The sequence below is a fragment of the Rhinopithecus bieti genome, unplaced genomic scaffold, assembly GCF_001698545.2.
Source record: "Rhinopithecus bieti isolate Rb0 unplaced genomic scaffold, ASM169854v2 scaffold_32107, whole genome shotgun sequence".
NCBI classification, from domain to species: domain Eukaryota; kingdom Metazoa; phylum Chordata; class Mammalia; order Primates; family Cercopithecidae; genus Rhinopithecus; species Rhinopithecus bieti.
Window position 1 is genome coordinate 293,528 of NW_016813884.1, and position 11,208 is coordinate 304,735.

Genomic DNA, 11,208 nt, shown 5'->3' on the forward strand with positions numbered 1-11,208 from the left:
GTGGGACCCTCCCGGCCAGGTGTGGGATATCTTTTCCTGGTGTGCCCGTTTGCTTAAAGCGCAGTATTGGGGTGGGAGTTACCCGATTTTCCAGGTGTTGTGTGTCTCAGTTCCCCTGGCTACGAAAAGGGATTCCCTTCCCCTTTGGGCTTCCCAGGTGAGGTGATGCCTCGCCCTGCTTCAGCTCTCGCTGGTCGGGCTGCAGCAGCTGACCAGCACCAATTGTCCGGCACTCCCTAGTGAGATGACCCCAGTACCTCAGTTGAAAATGCAGAAATCACCGGTCTTCTGTGTTGCTCGCGCTGGGAGTTGGAGACTGGAGCTGTTCCTATTCAGCCATCTTGCTCCACCCCCTGGAATCCTGTCTTTTTACAATAAGCTCAAGCAGAAACCAATATTCTTTGAAATGAAAAATGTCACACCAGATGAGAGAGTCATGCAACTTCAGAATCTCCTTCACACCTTTTATAAGGTACATAAGCATGGTGCTATCTTTCTGTTATTTGGATGAAATATATGTATTCTCCTTACTCACAAAAACACTTCTGTTCTCATTTGATGAAAGTAATTTATATGAAGTTAGTGGGGTGGATTGTTGTTCATCATGAGAATAGAAGGCAATAAATTAACAATCACCTTGAATTAACGCATTTAGATTATCACTTAATCTTTAGGGGTTAATCTTCCATATCTGAATATCTAAGATCAACTACTCCATAGAGCTTAAGCTCTTTTAAGGAAAATACACGACTGACTGAAGAGAGAGCCCTCAGAGAAGGAGTCCTCAGATTTCTCACACCTGTGTTTTTTCATTGCTCCTATGGAGAGCTTAGGTTGGTGGACATTGGGAGCTTGAACTGCTCCTTGGGGAGGTTTTGCTGGAACAGTAGAGTTATTAAATAGCTAAAATGTCATGGGCAATAGATCTAGGTTACAAAGACAATACAAAGAAAGGTTTCCAAAATAATGTCCCCACCTGTAACTGAAGGCAGCAATGATGAATATAATCCCAAACAGCAGGCAATATAAAAAAGGAGTTGCTGAGCTCTGGAATGTATTATAAGCAGTCCTTGAATTCCTGTTTAGCCCATTCAAAACTTTCTCTTCATTTTACCAAATCCTGAAACTTATTATTCTTGTAATGAGTTCATATCTCATCCTCTATTTTTTTAATCAAAAGAAAAATAGTTTAAAATTCCAGGAAAGCTTTTAAGAGAGTTATAGATCATACAAAATACCATACCCATTTACCCTCTATTATAATCTGATCTCCCTCATATAGACACAAACACAATTCTTCTAAATTCTAAGATGACAAATTATCCCCTCAAAGATCTTGAAGTTTTTAAGGCAAGATGATCTTCAAAATAATTATTGTAAGTTTAACTGTTGAAACTCCAGTTTACTCCAGTTATTAATGACTTATAAGCTTACTCCAGTTATTAATGACTTATAAGAAATTATCCCAAAGTATAGCAGTCTAACACAACCCTTTATTATGTTCATGGATTTTGTGTTTCAGGAATTTGGACAGGGCAGAGCAAGAACAGCACTTCTGACACCAGAGACCTCGGCTGAAAGGTTCCAAATCTAGGAGCTGGAGTCCATCACTCACAGGTCTTATAGCTGATGCTAGCTTTTGGCTGAAGCCTCAATTATTCTTCAGTGGACCTATGGGCTAAAATTTGGGCTTTCTCACAGCATAGTGACAAGATTCTAAGGGCTGGCATCCAGAGAGAGAAAGGGCCAAGCAGAAGCCATATTGTCTTCAATGACCTGGCCTCAAAAATCATGCAATACATTTCATTCATTGAGGCTGTCACAAAGCTCCACCCATTCTCAATGGGAGAGAAATAAATACTGCTTCTCAATGGGGAGTGGCAAAGTTCTTGGAGGGCATATGACACCCAGAATATTGCTGTAGGCATTTGTAAATGGGGTTGTTGACATTGAGCTTTCAGGTAGGTGATGTGGTTGGCTATTCTGCAGTGAGCCCCTGGTTTTGGTCTTTTCTTTGGGGATAATCAGATTTTTTAAAGTATGTTCTTTCATTTTCTTGCTTAGGGAATTCTAGGAGACTTGTTAGGGCTGGGGGTTAAAATAGGACTGGGGAACTCAGCATTCAATATTTAAAGCATATACCTTATTTTCAGTAGGATAGCTCATCTTAACTATACTAACACCTGTGCCAGCCAACCCTCTGTCCCAGGTTTCTCTGTTCTACCCTCTTCAGATAATAAACCTCTAGAGTGAAGGAAGGTCAGTTACCCAGTGGCATAGAACTTGGAAGAAAACCTAAACATCTCACTGCTTTGCCAGAAGTTTTCACCCAATCCTTTATATTTTCTTTAACACCATCACGCCCAGTTACAAAAGAAACTGGAGCTATCCTGTCTGGTCCTGAGAATTCCAGAGATTCTGAAGAATCCATGATGGGTTGATTCCCAGCTCTCCTCACTTTGGTTTTGCATTCCACTGTTTTGGTTTTGATAACTCATTTACTGCTGGTTTGTATGTTTTCCAGCTTCCAAAACGTATAACTGTTGTTTTCTTGCTTTATTTCCTAGTCCTTTCAATCTCTTTTCTATGGCTTTGTTAGGGTTTTGACCAATGTGAGTCTAGCATATTTGAACTGCCATTTTAGCCTAAGAGTCTCTTCAGTCTCCTTTAACCATTGTTCAGGTGATATCATTAGCAAACCCCTAAAGACTAAATTCTTTCAACATGCTCAAGGTTTTCAACAACTCTCTTAAAGCATGGTAGTGCCGTAAACTGAATTTCAGGTATATTCTAACCAGTACAGATGACAATAGGTAGCTCTCTTATTTCAGGCACTCAACTCAGCACCTTTCAAACTGTGTTAGTGCAGTGGCATCCCTCAAATCATTAATGAGTGGTCTGAAAAAAAAGCTTGAGAAATATCATGTTCCATTCTGTTCAATGTTTATCATATTATAAATCAAGAAAAGTGTGCTTAATTTGTTTTTATTTAATATTTCCAAAACAGTTAATTATATAATCCTTTTTTTTTGGAGAACATTTTGTAAGATTTTAATGTAATGTCCCTCTAAGTGGGTTAACCAACTACCTGCATTAGAATCATTGAGAGTTCATTTATATATTTGGATACCCTTGGTCCTATTCCAGATCTTGAATCAGACATGGCCTTAGGAATCTGCATTTTACATCAAACAACATGGTCCTATTCCAGATCTTGAATCAGACTCGGCCTTAGGAATCTGCATTTTAAATCAAACAACATGGTCTTATTCCAGATCTTGAATCAGACTCAGACTTAGGAATCTGCATTTTACATCAAACAACATATGCAATTCTTGTGCTACCTAAGATTACTGGGAGCCTATGCCTACCTATTTGAACCTTTATCTGGAGGAACTTTCCAGTGTTCCTACACTTCTTCAGCCCCTCTCCATGCCTCACACATTCTACTCTTTAGGAATGACTTTTCTGAGGGTTAAACTTGGAAAAACACAACATGAATGCTTGGCCTAGCCCCTACCTCTCACTCCTCACATTGGGATCTACTTATTTGCCAGAAGGGTGCATTTTACTCTGTGGTGTGGGCTATGCGCTGAGGGAGGAATCTCATAATTATCTGATTGTCCCAATGATTGGGCAGAAAAGTGTATCTGATAAAGGATTAAAACAATAGAAAATTCACTTACAATTTTAAAGGTGGAAGCTTAGTCTTCATAGAGCTATGCCCATCTCTCAGTTGGTTCTGAACCAATCTCTCCATTGGTTCAAAGGCATGTTACATATTGAGTCCCCTCAAATCCTGAATTTACAATGGAAGATAATTGACCTATAGGCAAGTTTCAAAAAATACAACATAAGTACATCATGCAAAGCAGTGGAAAACACATGGCTATTCATTTTACTTTAAAAAAAAAAAATTGCATTCATGGGAAAATCAGACAAGGTAAAGCAGCAGTAACTGAAATTCATCTATTTGGAAGTAATTCCAAAGGATTTGAAAATAGCCAGATCCATCCTTCATATTTCTTTTAAGATCCCTCTTAAGACAAGCAGAGAGATAGGAGACCAGAGTGTGTAACATCTGTTTTGTTTAGGGATAAGAAGGGTGCAGTGGAGGGAGTTCTTGGAAGCATTCTTAAAGGATGTGGTAGGAGAGCACCTGGAAAAGCCTACTTTATTGAAGGGAGGCTTTGAGGACCCAGGCAGAGGAGGTCATGTTTAACAAATCGGATGGAGTTCCTTGAAGATATCCCTGTCATGAAAGATGAAGGAGATTTAGTGGCTGTATGAAGAGTGCTTTGATTTTTAAACAAGATTTGACAAGATCCACATCCGGGATTAATGGTCAAGGGGAAGAGCTATTGAACATGGGTGATGTAGGGTGCAAGAGAAAAAACTGGCTCCAGAAAGGGAGATGGATGAAAGACAGGGAAGGGTTTTGTGATTTACTCCTATCCTCTCCTCCCCCTGGATGGAGGAGCATTTATCCCTTAGGGTGACTTACATATATTACTAATGGAGGAGGGGATAGTAGTAAGAGAAAATGGTCAGCCAGATTTGGGATAGATTTTGTAATATGTATAGAAGGGTAGCCAAACAACAGAACAAATACACCGAGTATTGAGATGATTCAGAAGCTTGGACCCAGCAATTGTAGCAAATCATACCCAATAGGGATAGTGACGCTTGGCTATGACATCGTGGCTTGGGCAGAGGGATGGAAACCAATCCAAACCAAAGAAACCAGGATTAATAAACCAAAGTAGGGAACAATTAGCCCAGTGACATTTCCTGAGACTGCAGTTTTAGATGATTGTAAAGTCAGCCAAGTTGGTCTTTGGTGTTCCCAGCCTTTCTTTCAGAGTACTCTCCCATTCTCACACTCTCCCCTCTTTCTCCTATAAAAATCTAATGTCAGTAAAATATCTAACTCACCCTAAGGGATAAATGCTTAGAGAGAGTTCAAGGCATTATTCTTCCTCTGGGCATTTACATTTTAATGGGAGTTTTAAATTTTAAATCAAAGTATTATAGCTGTTGTGATGGAATTTCAAGGAAGGGTTTGGGGAGGACACAGTAGGGTTGTTATGTGTCCCAGAAGTCACTCATGGCAGTTGTCTCCTGCACCTGGTGGTAAAATCAATGTTAGTTCTGCCAAACAGTATTCTGGTCTTCAATTCTTATGAAAAAGTAAAATCATTGAAAATAGAGCTTTAAAAACTGGATTTGTGGTTGAAAAAAACAGTATTGACAGGCTCCGGCCAAAGTAGCTGATGGGATGACATTATGGTACGAGAATAGGAAGGAGAAAAGGGCAACAGAGAAGGGAGCTGAGGCCCAGAGACATTCACACACTGACCAGCATCTGAATGCCTTTAGCCCCCAACACTCGCCATCATCCTCATTGAAATCCTGCCCCATTTAAATGCTGCTGCAGAGACACCTACACACTGACCAGAGTCTGAGTGCCTTTAGCTCCCAATACCCTCACTATCATGCTCACTGAAATCCTGCTCCATTCAAATGCTACTTCTTCTATAGAGGAAAAGAAATGGTGGTACTGTTCATCTTCTTGTTACCAACAACAGTAGAAGTAGGGAGAAAGAGTGTTTTCTATAATGAATTCTCCTGTGAATCCAAGCAGAAAAGAGGAAAAGGAAGGAGAGAGTAAAGTGGGCACTAACCCTGCATTCAGCCTCCAAGGTCCTTCTTGATGATTTGGTATCATGGAAAGACACAATTACTGGAACGTGGCAAGCGTTTTCCTTTAGAAATTTACTAAATTTCTTTCTGAGGATACAGGAGTGTGGTAGGTACGATTATAGAGGAAGAGACTGTAGTATACCATTCAGCAGCCTTAACTAGCAAAAAACACAGCTGAGAGTTCAATATGAAGAAGGAGTCTGAGCTTTTAAAAGGCTATAAAACACCCCCATGAACTTTATTCATGGAAAAGTTTTCACACCCCATTTAGAGTTCAATTTGGCTTTACTACATTGTTTAAATTAAGATTAACTATCTATCTAGTTTCTCATCCCAGAGATTAAAGCAGAATATTAACAGAGTGGCCTAAGCTAACTTGGTAAAAAAGGAAAGGAAAAACATGTTAAAAGGACGTAGGGACTTTAAGAAGCACAGCCATCTGAGCCTATTTTGGTCTGGGACAAAGAGGCTTAACTGCTCAGTATGTCCTGGGGCCTCATTGTCTCAGAGCAAATTTTTCTACCTTGCCCTCTACTTCCATCCCTTCAGTTAATCCATCCCAGCCACCATGGCCTTGCTGATCCGCGACCGCACCAAGCCTGTTCTCAGCTCAGTGCCTCTGCATTGCCCTTGCCTCGGTCTGTGAAACTCCAAGGCAACACTTCATATGGTCAGCCCCTTCTCTGTTCTCCATCCCTTCACTCTTTCTTAAATAGCCACTCTCAATCTGCATCCCATTACCCTGCTCTATTTTCTTTACAAATAATTACCACTTGAATTTATTTGCTTTATATGCTTTTCTGCTTATTTATTTCCTGTTTCTCCCCTTTGAATGAAACCTCCATGAAAAGAGGAATCTTGCCTAGCTTAGTCACCGTTCTACCCCAGGTCCCAGAAAGGCATGGAGCAGCCACGCTATCAATGACTGTAAAGAACTAGTAAGTGAGGGGTCCCCAGTGATACCACGGAGTCTTCCCAATAAGGTTGCGTTTTAATCAGTTTCCTCTTTCTATAGAGACAGGGAGATTTATGGACACTTTATAAATCTTATACCCACAATGAATTATTTGTTTTTATTTACTGGATATTCTCAGTTATCTGGAAAGATCTGACACTGTGAAGAAGTCCCTTCTGCAATATGGATACCAAGGAGGATTTTAGGTTGTGAAAAGAGAAGTGGTTGCTTGTTTTCTCTCGCTAGATGAAAGGAGGCCACAAATCTTTTTGCAGTTCCACTAAAGAGCCAATAAAATAGAAATGCAACACACATATGCCAAGAGTTCAACAACAAGGCGGAAGTGGCTTAGGTTTGTGGTCTGTTACCACATGACAACATTGAGTTGGAGCCAAGGCATTTTCTGCTCTTTGCAGTCTCTGCATGTTGAAAGGCTCTACTTCGGAAAGAACAAGGGATACGCATGTCACAGAAGAGGAACTCCGTGATTGGCACAGGGGTGTGAAAGGATCAGGGAAGACACGTTTCAGCAAATAGAAAAGTTAGGCAATTTAAAGTTTCCCTACACAAGGGTAAGCAAATTATGGCCCAGAAGACAAATTCAGCCCGCTGTCTTTTTTCTTGGCAGTTTTAGAAGTTTTTATTTTCCCAAATGGGCTTTTTTGAATTGAAAAAAGTTCCAGTATTCACTTGGAAACTTACTAGTTTCTAGGAAATAAAATAATGTGGCATAAAGCAAAGGACATTAGTCTGTGAGTCAGGGGGCCTAAGTTGTTGTCTTGACTCTTCTACTAACTGGTTACTTCTGCTGTCTGGTTTTGTAAATAAAGTATTATTGGAATACATCATACATTCATTTGTTTATGTATTATCCATAGATATTTTCACACTATAATAGTAGAGTTGAGTAGTTGTGAAGGAGACCACATAGCCCACAAAGCCTAAAATATTTACCATCTGGTTCTTAATATTATAGAAAAGAAAATTGCCAGTCCTTGCCCTATATATACTATGAGTACAAAAATAAATATGTTATACTATATGAAATTGCTTATATTTGATCTAAATAATTGAAATTTCACATAATTCAATTTAATAGTTTGTTCTTTTAAATCTCTTCTTCAATGTCCATCTTAGAACCATCTCATCCATAAAGCTTCTTCCAAATAGACAGGAGCACTCTGGTTTCTCAATCCCCATGGAACTTTGCTCGTACATTTGGCTGATTCCACGCTTCTATAATAGTCATTAGATGTGTCGCTTCTGTATACATTGTTGTTGAACTCTTGGCACATGTGTGTTGCGTTTCTATTTTATTGGCTCTTTAGTGGAACTGCAACACAGTACTGGAAAGTACTGTTATAGGCTTAATTGTGCCCCCACCCCCAAATTCATATGTTGAAGTCTCCACCCCTAGTACCTCAGAATGTGACTGTATTTGGAGATAGAGTTTTTAAAGAGGTAGCTTAGGTATAACGAGGTCCTTAGGGTGGATCCCAATCCAATCTGAGTGATGTACTTACAGGAAGAGAAGATTAGGACACAGAGATACCAGAGAGGTCATTCACAGAGGAAAGACCATGCGAAGATGCAGTGAGAAGGTGGCCATATGCAAGCTGAGGAGAAAGGCCTCAGAAGAAACCAATACTGCCAATGCCTTGGTCTTGGACTTCCATCCTCCAGAACTGTGAGATAATAAATTTCTGTTGTTTAAGCCTCCCAGTCTGTGCTATTTTGCATGGCAGCCCCAACAAACTAATATAGCTACTTAAGAGTAGAAGTTATTTCTTAGAAACTCCTATTTTAGTCCCCAGTGTTCAATGGAAACATGACTTGGTAACTCCAAGTTAACAAACCATGAACTACTGCATTAAATCCACATTCATTATCCCATACATAAATGTCATGAAGGTCAATGTACACAGCTCCATGCAACTGCATTCCCAATAGCATTGAGAGCCATATGTCTGTCTAGTATTCACTGACCAAGCTTGATAGAATTTAGTAAAGCAAGGTGCATAACTTGGTGTGTCTGGGGTCTAAAATGGTGAATCTAGGCACTGAGGACCAGAACACTGTTTGGCAGAACCAACGCTGGTTCTCCAAAGTTTCTAGAGTGTAAATAAGAAGTTTCTACACAGAAATGTCCTGGAAGACTCCAGAATTGTTCATTCAATGGACATTTATCAACTGCCAGGCAAAAAAGTCAAGTTATATATCTCTGCTGACTTACTCTTTTCATTGAAAATTGGAAAAGCTCACCACCCCTTTCTTAGTGTACTAAGAGAGAGAAAGGAATAACCAGCATGCTGGATGAGAGCTCTGTCAATTAGAATAACAGGCCCTTGGTAGCCAATTCCAAATAACAATCTTCAGGGGAGCTCAATAATAAACATTAAACAGAAATATTAAATACGTAGTTCTAATTTACATTCCAGATGTCAGAACTGCAAAAACGGGCAATGCAACAAAGATCGGACCATATGAGGAGCCAAGCTTCCCTGATTTATCCAAAATCTGTTGAGTAAAAAGTGCAACTGCTTCACATGGGACCATAGCCAAATTTAACCTGAGAGAACTCATTTTGCAAACATCCTCCAAATGTAGAAGCTTTCCTGATTGTTCATTTCTAAATGAACAAATAAGAGGCTTCAGTATGAACAATGTCCAGATGCCCCAGAAGCCTGCTCTGTTTGCCAATTCCATTGACCAAACACACATTCTATTCCTTTTGGATTTCATTGGCAGCCCACAGTGAGAAGCACTGTTTTATCTATGAAAACTTTACCAACTTAAAGCTTGATGAGGAGATATATGAGGAGAGACCACTGGGCATTCTGATGAATTGAAAGTCAGAAGTTATTGAGCATAGTCAGATTTGATCTTTCCCAGACCCATACATTTCACCTAGGGAATTCCCATACAATTATGGGAAAACCTGAACCACATTATCCCTAACCAACTCCAAATTTAATGGTGTGAGGAACCCTCCATCTTAAAACAAACCAAAAGCTTATAAACACATGGCTGCTATGGTCTGACTTCTCAATAGAGGGCTGGTTATCTTCTCAATAATAAGTTCTTAAGCCTCTCTGGAAAATAATACCCACTTATCAATCTGGCTTTGGCCACTGGATCAAGAAAAAGAAAAGTGTTCCTAAATTGATTATCCAAGCCCTTTCTCTCTGTGTGTGATGAGATTGTTCCTAAAATGTCTGAACTCCTACTTTTAGTCCCCCACCTTCAATAGAAACATGACATGGTAACTCCAAGTGAACAATTAATCATTGCATTAAATCCACATCCATTATCCCACATGTAAATGTCATGAAGGCAAATGTACACAGCTCCATGTAACTATATAGTTTAGAAGCTAAGACAAAAATATTCTTTTCATTAAGTTAGTAATCTGGATTTCAGGGGAAATTATTTTTTATGCAGGCTTGTCAAGACTATACAAATAATCAATTGTCCAGGTAATTTACAATCTTCTTCAGAGTGTGTGGGCCTTTGAAAACGAAAATTCATGTGTAATTCTCCCTGTGGCCTGAATTTTGAGTGCACTAAATCCATATTATCTAAAGACAATGTTCATTACATTACACACCCTTATATCACCAATATCTGACCACCACTCCACCCAGAACTTTCCATGGCCCTTTACTTCCAATTTCATTGAAACTAAATTTCTCAGTTTAATTGTCATAGTTTTTCACAGTACTTCTCCAGTTGGATTCACCAATTCTCTCCAAAATATACCTGTTATTTAAGTCAAGCAAGTTTCCTCTATGTCTACAAATAAATCATGCTTACTCTAGAGACCTTTCCCTGTATTTCTTCCTTTCATTTGAAAGATTTCTTCTAAACTTCAGATCCAGCTTAAAATGTAATTTATTGAAAGTTGCATTTTTCAACCAACACCCTCACATTCATCTTTTTTTCTGTGCCTTCCAACAGCACTAATCCTCTGTACCACATGATTTAGTAATGACTTACATTTCAAAAAACTTACTCTTGTTTTGTACATTTGATTCAAGTCTCACAAAAATGAAAGCTTCATTTAAAAAACATTTGTTCTCTGCTGTAATCTTAGCACCTAGAACAATACCTGGAACATGGGGAGGCTTGATAAATATTTATTGAAATAATAAATAATGATTAAACAAATGTCTTCTCAGTAGGACTTGGAATTTTTCAAGAACAGGGGCCACATTATCATCCTTTGATTTTTACTATCCACAGTCCACTGCTACATTGTCTTAGTCTATTTTCTGTTGCTTATAACTGAATACCTAAGACTGGGTAGAAATGAAAATGGATTTCTTACAATCATGGAGGCTGAGATGTCCATGATTGAGGGGCTATATCTCATGAGAGCCTCCTTGCTAGTGGGGACCCTCTTCAGAGTCCCAAGGTGGCACAGGGCATCACATGGCAAGGAGGCTGAGTGTGCTAGCTCAGGTCTCTCTTCCTATTCTTATAAAGCCACCAGTTTCATTCTCATGATTACCCATCAATCCATTCACACATTAATGCATTAGCCCATCAAT